Source organism: Xiphophorus couchianus, chromosome 20 (genome assembly GCF_001444195.1).
Source record: "Xiphophorus couchianus chromosome 20, X_couchianus-1.0, whole genome shotgun sequence".
In the NCBI taxonomy this organism is placed as follows: domain Eukaryota; kingdom Metazoa; phylum Chordata; class Actinopteri; order Cyprinodontiformes; family Poeciliidae; genus Xiphophorus; species Xiphophorus couchianus.
Window position 1 is genome coordinate 21,658,095 of NC_040247.1, and position 15,089 is coordinate 21,673,183.

Here is a 15,089-nt window from a genome sequence, read left to right on the forward strand (position 1 = left end):
AGATGCTCAAGCATTTCACCCCCTGCAGTTTGCATATGTCGAGAACTGAGCTCCTTAATACTGGACCAGCTCCTGAGGTCCATAACGTGACAGCTACTTCACCATGCTTGGCATCTTCTAGCGGGAGTACCCAGTCGCCCCCCGCCCCGCCCCGCACCCACTCCTCCTACGTTTATAGGAATCTACAGCTGCTGGGCACATTCTGCCCCCTGCTTCCGAGCAGCTGGAGTATCAATCTCCAAATGTGTTCATCCTCCTGTGTGCGTCCATCCTATGCACCCCGAGATATTAATAGCTTGCAGTTGTTTCTTTTGAGAGTACACAGCAGGCCTTTGTGTTTGCATAACCAGGGTCTGTTTGTGTGACAGTTGATGGTGCATTTACATGCATTAGTGCATCAGTGCTGGTGCATGTGTATTAATAGTCACCATTTGTTTCTTTTGAAGGAGCACTGAGGCTCTTTGTGCAAGTTTCAGTGCATGCGAGACGACCGATGTATTTTTAGCATCACCTGTCGACAAACACTGGCGTTATTGAGCACAATTATGCATGCACATGTGTTTCAGAACAGTGAGTTTGCTGCTTCCCAACATATTAATTGCAACACACCACTTGTCTGGCAGGAGTGCGTATAAGAGCTTTGAATGTATTATTAGTATTACAAAAGCTAACAAATGCTAACAAATGTATTTGTCTACTGTTTGTTGAAGTGGCAGTCAAAAACGTAAGTACAACTCCAAGTTACAGGAAAAAGGAAACATGTTCATGACAGTAAGGTTTCTGAAGATAGATTGCATCGAATGATAATGCCTCTTTCCAGGAAAAACCATACAGTTTTTATGCCATGAATTGAAAAAACATCCCGAGATTGTAGAGATTGGAGTTGTGTAACTAAAAATTTATATTTTATTACTTTATCTAGAGCTTCATATTTTTTCGTGTGTTCAAGCAGCCTGTGGTCAATGTGATTTGTAGATGTCATGGTGTGCACGTAGCCCAAACTCGATTTACTAATTAGGTGACGATTGAACACAACTGATTGTTCTGGATTTTATTTAGGGATATCAGAGTACAGGAGGTTAAACAGAAACATGTCATGCACTTCCCAGATGTTATTTTTTTGAAAACATTGTGAAAGCCACTTGAGCTCAAATGTTGGGAATGTGCAGTAATGACATTCTCAAATTTGAGAGAAACACTTAAGATTCAGACAAGCAATTTAGAATATTTTTGGAATTATTATTTTTTTCTGTATATCTAAAGATTAAGCATAATCCCTCAGAATTTATGTACAATACAACACTCAATCTTGCCACAGTAAATTTGAGGTTTGAGTTATTTAAAGTAACAAGCAATTCTACTGCTTTTTGAATAGCTGTTCAAATTCAGAGCCTTCTGGTAATGTTTCAGTTGCTGGTATAAAACTAATCACCACTGCTCTTCTTTTCCTCTCGAAAATTTATTTGCAGAAATTTTCCACAGTGCCACAACAATTTCTGAATACATACCTTAACATGACCTAGGACAACAGAAGGTTTCCCATAATCAAGACCTTTGTGAAAGTTTTTAATCCATCAGATTGCACATAATGTAAATGGTCTTATTTCTTTTTTGGTTTTATGTGACTTGTTAGTCTTTAGTAAGTATACGAGAGTGTGGTCAGAACAGGATGCGAGAGCTACTTTCTTCATATGATCAGGCCCCAGTAATTATAGCATAGGACTGTAAGCTTTGTATTGCCCCTGGGAACATCTGTCTTCAGAAACTGTAACAGGATACCTGGATGTTTCAACAAGGGGCTAAAGGCAGTCTGCATCCACACTGAATATAATCACTCAGTTTAAAGAGAAAACATGTTGCCAGCATTTCCATGTTTACCAACTTTCAGGTGCATCATAAAAGCCAAACTAAATTTAGGACAAGTGAAATGAAAGTTCTCAGTCACACCTCAAAGACGAACCAGTTCATTAGGACAAAGTTAATATGATTTTTTTTCTCGTAGCATCAATAACAATGCATTCACAGCGTACATTCCACATGTCGGAAACCGGTTTGTATAGAACTAAAAATAACCTGGAAGTTCAGCAGGAACTGAAATTCTACAGTTCATTTAGTTATTTAGTGAAGTCAGCTTAGCTATTTGTTGAATTTATTTTTATGGTTTGATCAGTAATTTAATTTAAAAAGGGAATCTATTTTATAGAGCCATTGCATACACTGAGAAATGTTTATTTCTGTGAATTTGCATCATAATGGCATACAGCTATTGAAAGTCCGCAATCAGAAAATTAAAAAATATGAGTCTACAAAGAAATATGCCCATGTACTGCACTATATGCACTCAATACTTGAATTGTTTTAATGACTGTATCACCGCAGTTTGTCATGGAAATAATCAGCCTGTAGCACTGTTTATGTTTTGGGGAAGCCCAATTTACTTTAATATCACCATTCAGCTGTTCTGCATTGTTGTCTCAGTTGTCTCTCATCTTCCACTGGACAATACTCCATAGACTATAAACAGATTTTAGTTACAAAATGAAAAAATACTAAATTAAAGCTTGGAATGTATCCCTCTGTGTTCAAATTAATTAACTTACCTATCATATTCCAGTTTATCACAATGTAATTTGCATTTACAATTTTATAAAATTATTTTAAAGATGAACAAAATCAATATGGTAGGTCCTATCTAAGGACACTAATAGTTTTCATTACAGTGGGTCAATGTTTCCATTCTGACCTGTGTTACATTCAACACTTCTGAAGAAGATAATGCTGAAAATATCTCAAAGACAAGAGAACAAAAAGTGTCCTAAATTTTAATCACACTGACAGATATATCTACACAACATTCTATATAAATTATGCTTTCTTTAATAAAGACTGCTTTTGAGCATACACTTGTTATGATGCCAATAACATCTTAATCTTGCATTTCAGCTTTTATAAGCAATTGGTGTGAAATCATCCTGCTGCATTGCCTGTCAGCAACCTTCTGGGGACTACAAATGCAATCAATGCAGTGCGCTGGTATCAACCCATTTATGATGTTGGTCACAGTGGGCAGGTTGAGAATTGGAATGCAGAAGCAAAAACTCATCCGACAAGATTCAAACACACAGGCCAACAAGTTGTTAAAATAACTTAATCTATTATAGGGGTTGAAAGGTGTTATTATTATTGGAAGGTTATATAACATTGCTAGTTATGTCCAAGAATGCAGTCATGAGAACTGCATCTTCGAAGATATGTAGACCAAAGTATGTGACAGTGTGAATAAAATGACTGATGTTTTAACACCCTGGCTGACAATGATTACTCATGATGCAGTTTTGGGACAAAGTAAATAACAGTTTTTCTCAGTTTCACTTCGGTGCATTTCTCAGATCAGAATAGAAATTCTCAAAACTACTTATTCAAGCTTCAAATCCTTGTGTCACTTGTACACATCAAACAAGCTGTTTCTCATTTCTTTGAAGTTGCAAATGCCTTTGTACGTCCATGCAAGTGATTATGTACAATTCTCTGCTAAAAATGTACCTTTGCGCAGACGTATCCGGCAGACGCCCACTTTGAGTCTGCTTGGAGTGCGCTTGCACCTCTGTGGAGTGTCAAGAAAACTGGTATGAGGTTTGAGATCTATCCAGGTACACACAGAAAAAGGTGCATGAAAGCCTGAAGGAAATAAAGCAATCTTGTGTTTTGATTTATAATGATTGAGTGTTTTGATAATGATTAAGTTGAACATGGATGAATACAATAGGTAAAATGACTGTATGTAAGTAATCACTGAATGATTCACTGAATGATTCTGAAGTGTACGAATCATGATCTGTAATAACATGACAACAATGAAATGATTAAGGTTTGATGATTTATAATAAGTGAAAGAGGTGATTAATGCTTATGATTAATGCTTAATGGAAATCAGCACATAGTTTTTAATATTTGACTGTGTTTAAAAGTTAATCAGAGGAAAGCACATAGGTTTTAATGTTGAAAAGAAAAAGGGAAAAAGCAGAAGGGGAACTTGTGAGTTCCTGCTGTCGCAAGCAGTTCTGAACAGATGGCCAGATGCACAGGATGGGTGGGGCGGTATGGTTGGCTAAGAACAACGCTGAGGAAAGGACGGTACTTTCCATCCCAGCCAGCAGACAGGAGGGGCCGAAACCACGTAAACTAACACTCCCCATACACATATATGGCAGAGAACTGTATATAAGCAGACGGAAAAGGAGAAGTTCTTGTTCTTTGTCTGCGGCACCGAAGTAGAGCTAACACGAAGAAGCAGATCAAGGAAACAACAGCAGACCACACCCTGAAGCCACGGGAAAAGCTGAAGCTTCGTGCCGCCAAAGGGAGACAAGTTCCAATCGTCCAACCCGGGTTTCTGATTCGATCGTCGGTCTTGCCTCAACCCAAACATTGCAACAGACTTGGAGAAAGGACAAAGGTCCCGTAGGGATAAAAGAGTTGGGTTTTCAAAACAATTGAACCCTCTCTACTTTGCTTCTATTCTAAAGAGGATTTTCCACACAAAGGACAAAGATTCAGACCAAGGTTTTCGGACGTTCCTGTTGCTAAAGATCCACCACCAACTGGGTATGAGTTGAACTCGCTTCCTAAAAAGCTATCTCAGAATCTGTGACATAGGTTAGGGAAAGAGACAGGAGGGTATGATTATACATGTTGATCTTATTACACTGCTCTTGACTTGTATACAATTGATTATTGATTTGTATGTCACATATCCCTGCTTAAGCTTGCTTAATAAATTCTTACTCTAAAATTCTAATGAGGTTGGTGGACATTGGAATTAATTGAGTCATTTAATCATTTTTTAGTTCTTTTAATAAAGGTAAAACTAAGGTACATGGTTCTAGTAAAGAGGAGGCTTCATAATTTCCTTTGGCGAGAGTAAAATAATGACCCAGGGACTTACATCCAAGTCACTAAATTTAATCTAGCTGGTTCCAAGAGCAAGTTATATTTTAGAAAGCGAGCTACCGTTAACAGGAGTGGTTATTGGAATTACGCAGCGGTGAGGGCTACTCAGCTGACTGTTTCTTAACTGAAAAGGGTCGTAACTTCTGGATTGGAGGTAGTTAGAGCTAGACGAATCGCTTTCGACACCAGTTTAAATAGATTATCTCTTATAGATCTCTTTTAGGGTAATACCCAGGTCTTAGAGATTTTCCGGACCTGTTAGACAGAGAACTGGTCAGTAGTCAGCCCCGGAGGGTTGTGATGAAGTGGGCGGGGCTAGCTATTGCAGGATAACGGACATGGCGCCCAACGTGGGGCGGAGCCAAGTAGGCGGGCCCTAATAAACCAAGTCAGTAAAAACAGAAGTGTGATTCTGAATAGCTCACTTGGATGGTTAACTCTGAGGGAACAGAGTTAACGGTGACTGATAAGGCCGTCAGTCACAACCCTTGCAGTAACTGTATAGCATGCAGGTGAGGGAAAGCTTCTACTGAGGATAAGTGATAGTATCCAGACAGTGAAGCCAGTAGCCAACACAGCCTGGACCCATCCCTACTCAAGAGCGCAAAGAGAGGCTTTGGGGGATAGGCAACTCGAAGACAAAGACAACTATGAATGAAGAAGAAAGGGGGGAACTGGATCCCCTGCAAGAGCCAGCAAAGGGACAAGAGGCAAGCAACATCAGCCGGGATGGAGAGAGTCATCAATCCCATCTTTCCCAATCCACATTATCACAATTGCCTGTATCGTTGATATTACTCGGTGATGGATTGGATTCCTGGATTGAGGTAATTAGGAGGGTTTTCTTTGAATCTCACTACACCATCAAAGAGGACATGGCACGGAACTTAATGAAGTACCTGGTGCAGACTCGGATATACTTTTGCACACAGCTTAAACATGGTCACCGACTAGGAGTTGTTAAATGCCCGGTAAAGGTAACCAAGAAATCGGAGATCAGAGAATGGCTGGAATGGTTCGCTGAACTCCTTGAAAGATGGACGATTGGTGAGCTGCGGATGGTCTACAGCCCCTCCGAGAAATATGACAGCCTGGTGAAGACAGCTACATTGGAAGCGGGCATCGAAGGGATCCTGGTGAACCCTCTCGCCAGTGGGGTGCGCAAATACAAAGAATATGCCGAGGTTCTGCAGAGACTTTCGGCCTTCAAAGAGACCCGAGGAAAAGAGCAGGCCCCAGACAAAGCGGAATCGGAGGTGGCTGAAGCCCCCTCTCAACTGCCCAGCAGAGCCACAACACCGACTAACCAGCCGAAGCAAGATCAGCAGGACCTGATAGACCTGACGGAAGGCGATGACGATATCCCAGCTCGACCGGGAGCATCGAGGAACGACGAGATCCCCTCTGAGCAGTCAGAAGAGGAAAATCACGAAGGATCGCTCATTGACGGTTTCGCTGAGGAACAGTTGGAGCAAGCGGCCAGGGATTGGTCCCCTCGACGGGGTCAGGAGTTCGGGTTTCATCCCCGAGTCCACAGCACGGAAAGGAGGCAGCTACTGCCACCCACGACTCCAGCGGGCAGCAGCTCCGACGAGGACGGGGAGGAATCGGATGAGGAGCTATGGGACCCCGGCCGCCCCAAGAAAAAGACCCAGAAATCGGATGTATGGAGGATGGCCCGAGAGCTGGCCAAAATACCATCAGAAACCATCAGCATAAGGCTGCAATCCGGGCTCATAATTTATCAGTTTATTGGAGGAATATGGGACCTTGAAGGTGACGGACTGATTGTGTTCACCAATGACAAATACAAGATCCACAATCGAAAGTTCCGACGCAGCCTTAAAAACCAGGCTGGGAAATATTACAAAAAGGATTCAAAGGTGTTGGAAGCTTCCTGTAGAGTAAAAACTAAAGGAGACGTGGTGATAATGAAGGGATACAGTCTCCCTTACGGTGCCGTAATCCTGGTCCCAATTGATGTTTACAAGAAAGGAGAGAGTCTGGAGGAGTATCGGAAGAAGATGTGGCACGGACTCGAAAGGGGCCTGGTGACTGCCAGCAATGAAAGTATGAGAAGGGTGATGGTGAGCGTGCAGGGACTAAGATCGGCAGATTTGCCAGGAGACACCGCCAGGGCGGTCACAGAGAACTTGACCTGGGGCCCCGTACAAGCTAAAGACGGACGGCGTACGTATGTACCAGAGGTCGGTCAGACAGAGTACCAGATTCCAGCAGGATGGGCCAGCAGGCTGGGATACAAGGTGCTGCTCGAGGTAGAAGCGACAGTCGGAGAGTGGGCTAACATCCTGATGACACCATCCTGCTCTACCCTGACAGCACACTATTCCCTGACCACCAACTTCAGGAACGCATACATGGGAATTATGTATGATGTGATGCTGCGACGACTGAAGAAAGCGGCCTACAAGTACTCCAGGGAGACTCGACAGAAGCTGGACGAGGTGTCGGCTGATGAAGAAGAGCCGCAGGCGACGTCTTCAGAGCCAGGGCCACAGATCCCGCGGGAACCACAAGGAGTGTCAGCCCAGCCACCGGCCACTACTACCGGACAAGATGCATACGCAGAACTAAAGAATCTAAGGCTGGTAATTCGGAGTAAAAACGCAGACGAAAATAATGAGGAGTATCTGAAAGATGTCTGGCCAACTGTGCTATCTACCACCAACCACGAAGGAGCCAAAAAGTTGTGGCTGACCAGCGTGACTGCGGACCCGATGGTTGGAACAGAGTCAGCACAGACCAACTATGAGAGATTAGTGTTGGAGGACATGGACGACGAAGAGTCCCAGGTGAAGAGGGCTAGAGGACGGCTGGACAAAGGAAGCCGGTTGGAACCGCTTTGGCACACACTAAAGCAAACCGTTTCTCCCGCGAGGTATGTGAAGGTACTGCGTGAGGTGACAAAGGGACGAAGAGGAGAGATTGTGTTTGTGAAACTACCAGTGAGAAGCACAACCGTGGCCCAGATGGATGTGGCAGTGCAGGGATTTGACCTGGAGCAGCAGTACTACGAGGACAAAAGGAAGAAGGAGGCTAGCCAACCAACCAAGCCACCTGGAAGGGTCAACATCAGACAGCCGTCCAACTTCCAGAACAGGCCGTTCCCGCAGGGCACACAGCCATCCAACTTCCAGGGCCGGCCGTTTCAACAGGGAGCACCACCATCCAATTTCCAAAACCGGCCGTTCCAGCAGAAACCACCAGGACCAAAAGGAAGACCGACCAACCCGCCGGCTTCACAAAATCAGCCAGGGAAAGGTCAGTTCCTGACGGATGAGGAATATAGGAAATTGAGCCCAGAACAAAGGACGGCCCTCCGTGAGTCCCGTAAAGCCGGGGCCGGAGGGTCACCAAAGTAATGGCGTCCAGGTCGCGGGTCATTTTAGAAAATGCCTACTGGGAAGGGGACGAAATCTACGCCAAAGTGGAGGGAGTACCCTACCTGGTGGACACCGGAGCAGAGGTGTCTATGACCCGCAAAGACCTAGAAACAGCAGGACACCTGAAGGTTCAGTTTGCTAATGGAAAAATAGAAGAAATGCCATACGGGACATGGAAAGGAGTAGTGTGGGTGAAAGGTCCTTACAATCTACTCACAGTAAAAGACTTAGATGAACTCAGTAAAAAGAAAGGCACACATCGCCGACTAGAGCGAAGGCTGACGAGCTTGAAAGCAAGGTTGGTGAAAGTCGGCCCGACCCAAACCGGATCCGGGCAGCAGGACTGGTACAAACCGATTGACATACCGACGGTGACAGAACAGAAGATCGCAGAGAGTGACTTCTCCCCGGCTGGGAAAGAGAAGCTGCGTGAGATCATCGTTACAGCGCAAGTGGCACGGTTCAAGAACGATTGTGGGGATTTGGGTCCAAAGGTTGTTCATCACATCGAAGGTGGGGTTCATCCACCTGTTCGGCAGTACCCGCTGAATCCGGGAGCAGTCGAGGAGATGGACAAGATAGTGAAGGAGCTGAGCGCCCTGGAAATCATCAGAGAGGAGCTCAACCCGATCACCAACAGCCCCATCCAGGCGGTGAAGAAACCTGAATCGGCTGGAGGGGGTTGGAGACCAGTTATCAACTTCAAGGCCCTGAATCGGAGAACAATAGCAAACCGAGCCAGTCTAATCAATCCCCAAGGAGCGCTGAAAACTCTTCGAGTCAAGAAGTTCAAGTCATGCATCGACCTAGCAAATGGATTTTTCTCTCTACGCCTCGCCAGACAATCGCAAGGTAAAACTGCGTTCACCCACAAAGGTAAGAGCTATGTGTGGCAAAGGTTACCCCAGGGATACAAGAACTCCCCAAACGTGTTCCAGTCAGCAGTGATGGAAGTACTGGGGGACGTAGGTGCAACTGTGTACATTGATGATGTCTTTATTGCTGATGACACAGAAGAAGAACACCTACAAAGACTACAAAAAGTGGTAGAAAACCTCACCAAGGCAGGCTTGAAGCTAAACCTCAAGAAATGTCAATTTGGACAGTTCCAAGTGAATTATCTGGGTTTCCAAGTCACGTCGGACTTGGGACTCTCAGACGGGTACAGAGAAAAGCTGACGAACATTCAACCACCTCAGTCAGAGAATGACTTACAGAAAATATTAGGACTATGCAACTACGTCCGGGACCACGTACCCAATTATCAGAAGTATGCCAAGCCTTTGTACAAATGCCTGAGAAAGAGTGAGGAGGACGAAAAGGACGGAAAAAGACCCTGGGTTTGGACAGCAGCGAATCAACAGAACCTGGAAGACTTGAGAAAAGCCATTCAAGCAGCTGTGAGACTGGAGCCAAGAAGTTTGTCAGAAAGACTGGTGGCAGAAATCAGCTGTGAAAATGACGATGCCATGATCAAAGTGAGTAATGAAAATGGAGGCTTGGTTACCCTGTGGAGTTACACCCTGACTTCTGTTGAGAGGAAATATCCGCAGGAGGAGAAAGAGCTAGCGGTGTTAGCTCGTTACTGGGGTGTGCTGAAGGATCTAGCACAAGGACAACCAGTTAAAGTCATCACACAGAGCCAAGTTCATAAGTATCTAAGAAAAGGTACCGTGGAAAGTACTAAAGCAACTAACACACGGTGGGGAAGATGGGAAGACATCCTGCTGGACCCGGAGCTTGAGATTGGGCCAGCACAACCCACCAGTAAGAAGAAACCGCCAGAGACATCTGAGAAGCCAAAACAACCGGAATGGACAATCTACACCGATGGATCCAGAAAGGGGTCCGACCAGTCGGCATACTGGGGATTTATTCTGAAGCAGGACGGCAAGGAAAAATGCCGTCAGAAAGGAAAAGCTCCCGGTAGTGCTCAAGCCGGAGAAGTAACGGCCGTACTGGAAGGATTGCTGGAGCTGGTGAAAAGGAAAATCAAGAATGCCAGGTTAGTAACCGACAGCTACTACTGCGCTCAAGCCCTTAGAGAAGACTTGGCCATTTGGGAAGAAAATGGTTTCGAGACAGCGAAGGGCAAGCCAGTGGCACACAGAGACTTGTGGAAAAAGATTGCTGAGCTAAAACTACAACTGGAAATAGATGTTGAGCATCAAAAAGCACACACGCATGAGGGAGCTCATTGGCGTGGGAATGATGAAGTGGACTGTTATGTCCAGCAAAGAAAGATCGTCTTTGTCGGTACCGAGAAGTGGGACAGCACTCCCAGAGGACGGGAGGTCCCAGAAGAGTACGTGGTTGAGGTCGTGCGGAGCGTGCATGAGGCCCTTGGACATGCAGGCGTACGACCTACCCGTAAGGAACTGGACGAGCAGGATCTTTGGATCCCAGTGAAACAAGTCCAACGCGTGCTAAGGGACTGTGAGGTATGTGGACAATACAACGCAGGTCGCCGAGGGCAGCGGATGGAGGGGTTATCCATCAAAAGCACGGTCCCCTGGGGTTCAGTCTGCATGGATGTTGCAGGCCCCATGGGGATAACAGGAAGAAGAGGTGAGAAGTACCTCTTAGTGCTGGTGGATTCTATGTCGGGGTTTGTAACTACAAAAGCAGCCAGGAAAGCAAACGGCAATAGTGTTGTCGGCATGCTGGAACAAGTATGCAGTGCCCTGGGAATCCCGAAAGAGCTGCGCACGGATAATGGGACTCATTTCCGTAATTCACAGGTTGACCAATGGTGCCAGAAGTTTGGAGTAATGCGAGTTTACTCTCCACCCTATACCCCACAAGCTAACGGAGTGGTGGAACGAGCCATAGGGTTAGTAAAAAGCTGGATAGCTAAAAATGCTAACACCAACAGTTGGAGCACACAGGCGGTGGAAATAGGGCAGGCCCTGAACGACAGAAGCAGAGCCGAGAGGCCCGCCCCTGCAATGGAGCTCAACCAACGGCCGTTCACCACGAAGGAAGTGGAGCGGAGCTCCAGCGACAAAAAGGAGAAGCTGACGCCCAGAGTGCCATTCCGAGAGGGACAGCGCGTGTGGGTCAAAGCAAGGGAGCAACCTGTAAATGCAGCAGTAAAACCCAAGTTTGAGACCACTGACATCGTCAAGCAAGTACTGGATAGGAACACAGTATTGCTGAAAAGAAAAGGGATTCAAGGAGTTGAGCAGCTCAAGCCAGTTCCTGACTAAAGTGAAACAGAAGCCGGTGAAATGGCCAGTGAATCATGTACCATTCCACCCTATATTGGACTGGCCACCGTGAAAGGGGTGGTTATAATTAGAAGAACACCTTCAGGGATTTGGGCAGGACGAGCCCTGAAGAAATTGGATTGGGCTAAAAAGGGAGTCCTGTCGGAGGAGCGAGAGATGCTGATATGGGCAAGAGCTAAAAGTCGCTGTCCGGTTTGTTTAGTAAACAACCCACTCCCCATCACCTGGGAGGGACCGGGCCGTGAAAAACCCAGGAAACAAGGAGCCACCGCAGAGATACTACAACATCTCCGCGTCTCTCCGGTTACGGTTTTGAACAACACCATCTGTGGGAACTGCCGGGTAGGTTACCTGCCCCGACTTCAGTTGGAGACCCAATGGAGCTGGCAGAATGAAGAACCAAAAAGCTGTTATTGCGTCTGGGATGGGGACGATCTCCATCACTGTTCTACTTGCGAAGACCAGCTGGGGAGAGGAGAACTGACTTTGACAGGTCAGGCTGAGGGATGGCAGGTGACGAGGTTTTACAGCTCGCTGCGATATTACAGAACATATGGACAAGTACAACCAAATCACGGGAGCCCCATACCAATAATATTACCAGGACCTTCAGCTCCCCCAAACACCCCAGAAGAAGCGGATCCATGGGTGTGGAGGAGAGAAGAAGGGCCCCATGATGTCCTGTGGGATTCTGTTCATGCTGCCTGGCCGTATGAAGCTGCCGGAACATCCCTGTCATTTCCACCATTGAACACCAGCCACTCCCCTGTGATCTTCCGGGTACATCGTCCTCACGCGTACCAACCATCAGCTGAGGGGCTAAGTGCACTCCCAGATGACACCAGGGACCAAGCTGTTAATGGAGGTTGGACAGGCCCCTGGGAGCTGACCACATGGGCACATTTGATTTTGGAAGTCATCAATGACTGCACAATTCCTGTGGTGGATTTACCGGACGTGCCAAGGGAAGATGGGGTACGCTGCTCAGATATGTATTACTACACCACTGAGGTGGACGGGTGGGGCAGCAATGCGGTAAGACCTAAGGAAAAGTCTTGCCTGTACTGGATAACAGCGGAGTCCCAGTTTCGGGATGGAGTGTTGCAACACCCGGGAGGCGTGGCCCACAGAGCGGGTACGCCCTCCGATCCTAGCACCTCCTGCCAGATTCAGCTGTCAGTGCGCATGATCACCGTCCCCTTTAAAGGAATCTACTCCGTCGGAGCAGCCATCAAAGTGGTGCCAGACGAGCAGAATTACGCCACCGTGTCCTACACCGAACCGGAGCCTCCTCAGAAGAAACCCAAGACCCACGCCTGGCAGAAGCTCGCTTCAGCATTTCCATGGAGGAAGAAGAACCAAGACTAACGGATAAACCGGAAGGGGGAAAACGAGTCGTCAAGTCCCAACGTCAGTCAAAACCCACAAGACGGACAGGTACAAAGGTTTTTGTAACTAAAATGTTCAAAGTAGGAGCTGGAGTCTCGTCGGGACTATCAGATAAAGGTCCGTTCCTGAGACTCCCTACTACCTCTATTCTCCTGGATATGCCAAGAGAAGATTTCACTCCTTCCAATCCGCTCACCGAAGCATATTTTCTCAAGTACCTCATATATCTTCGACCCACTGATTTTCAGAACACCAAACAGGTGGGGGAAAGTGAAGAGTACACGTCACCCCCTCCAACGAAGCCACATTTATTCATCCCCACCGCACCGCCTGCTTGGCAAGGACGAGGGTCCAATAACACGGTCCATTATGCATCAATTTCACCTATGAGCCCAAGATCTCTGCCATGGACTTTTAATACAGTGTATCACAGGGTACAGGGGATCGAACTACGGATAAGGTGGGGTCCCCATTACCTTGAACCACTGCAAGGACTGTATTGTGAAATTTCACTTAATGACATGATTATTTGGACCACATCACCAAGTATGGCAAAAACCATAGTAAAGAGGGAAATGAATCCAGAATGTTATATATTTAATAACACCAGGCTTCCATTGAAATTGGAAATAGACAGGGTCTACCCCAATCCGCCACACCAGAGGATTTCTACCCCGTCAACCTGGGGGTACCGCACCAGACTAACTTTACATGGGCAACCTTTGTACACCTACATCTCAGTACCCGCCCCAATAGGGTACAATCACGAATCTTGGTATGACCAGGCGTTGAAAAACGGCACCGCCCAAGGCCCGTTTCCTCGGCCGCACTATTGGAGGGTGTTCCACTGGAAGTGGGTGTGGAGGGGGTTGGAGCCCGACTTACCCTACCCCTCTCCTATATTTACAGCCTTGCAACACAGAAGAGCCACCAGACGCGTTGCGAAGGACCCTGCTAACCAAGGCCGTATCAAGGCTTTAAGAAAAATTTGCACAAAGCCTGATACACCGGATCCCAGAGAATCACTAATCTGGCCAGAATGGATGCTATCGGCATGAGGCGCAAGCCTACAGACCAGGGTTGTCTGGACTCAACATCGGATTCGGACAGCTCTACTGACACTGACGACGACTCGGACACCTCTAGCGAACCTCTGCTACGGAAAACGACTACGATAACAGGAAAATCCCTTTGCCTGAAAGGGCTGCTGACGCTTCTTGCTTTGCTATTTGCTGCTGCTATTCTCGCTACGATCTTCTACTTTATCGGAGTTGGACCGTGGTACCTTACGCATACAAAGGTCACTTATGGACATTCCAAGTACGCCACTTTCAACTGCTGGAATACAAGCACCACGGCTATTTTTGTGCCATGGGACAACGAAACTTCTGCCCAGAATCGAACCGGATTATTCGCCAAAGACAATGGCAAAAAGTATGTGGAAAGCCGAGCCTACAAAGTGAACGACTCCTCCCTAGACGACCTCCTGAATCGGACCTGGGAGATCTACGCCTATGACTTCCTCGAGACCGGAGCGCTCTGCTGGATACGGGTTCTACAGCGCAAGGAGCGACGGACCGTGAGATGCAACTGGATTCATCCGGATCGAGGCTTTCCACAATGGCATTGCAATATGGCCTGTCGGTCGCTACTACTTTTACCGGAACAGGGATACTGGGATACCGAAGTTATATACCCGGCCCCGCACAGGTCCTCAGGCTGTCGAACCTGGCTCCCACGAGGGGAGTTTTGGGGAGACTATCACCTAAATTGCAGAGAAGATGCCAACATCACAGAGCGAGAGCGGATCAACAGAACCTCCCGAAACGACTTTCGCGACTGGGTCACGAGGCCCCCCCCCAACAACAGTTTAGCTAATATTACGGCTTTCCTGATTCGGCAAGGTCCTACACGGTTTATGTACCAATCTGACCAACAACATTGTTATAGGCACCACTTTAGGTGGTTGAATGCCTGCCTCTGGAATAAGTTCGTCAAATGCAGGGGCCAAAATTACATTGTAACAGCTGTAGAAGAATACTGGACGGATTTATGGCACTCTGTACGCACAGTACGTACAGAAATTGAAGTTTGGCTGAATAACACATTCCCATGG

At 46.6% G+C, this 15,089-nt stretch overlaps 1 protein-coding gene across 4 annotated transcripts in view; it reads right to left on the bottom strand.

Annotated features, from left to right (window-relative positions):
• LOC114135095 (histone deacetylase 7-like) overlaps window positions 1-15,089 on the bottom strand; it is a 68,550-nt gene that overhangs the window by 33,640 nt on the left and 19,821 nt on the right. For 2 of the 4 annotated variants that reach the window (XM_028002039.1, XM_028002040.1), the window contains exon 3: window positions 3,544-3,614. The exons of 1 other annotated variant lie outside the window; for it this stretch is intronic. The gene's annotated coding sequence lies outside the window, so the exon portion shown is untranslated. The remainder of the gene's footprint in view (window positions 1-3,543; window positions 3,615-15,089) is intronic. One more of the 4 variants, XM_028002042.1, reaches the window with a different exon arrangement.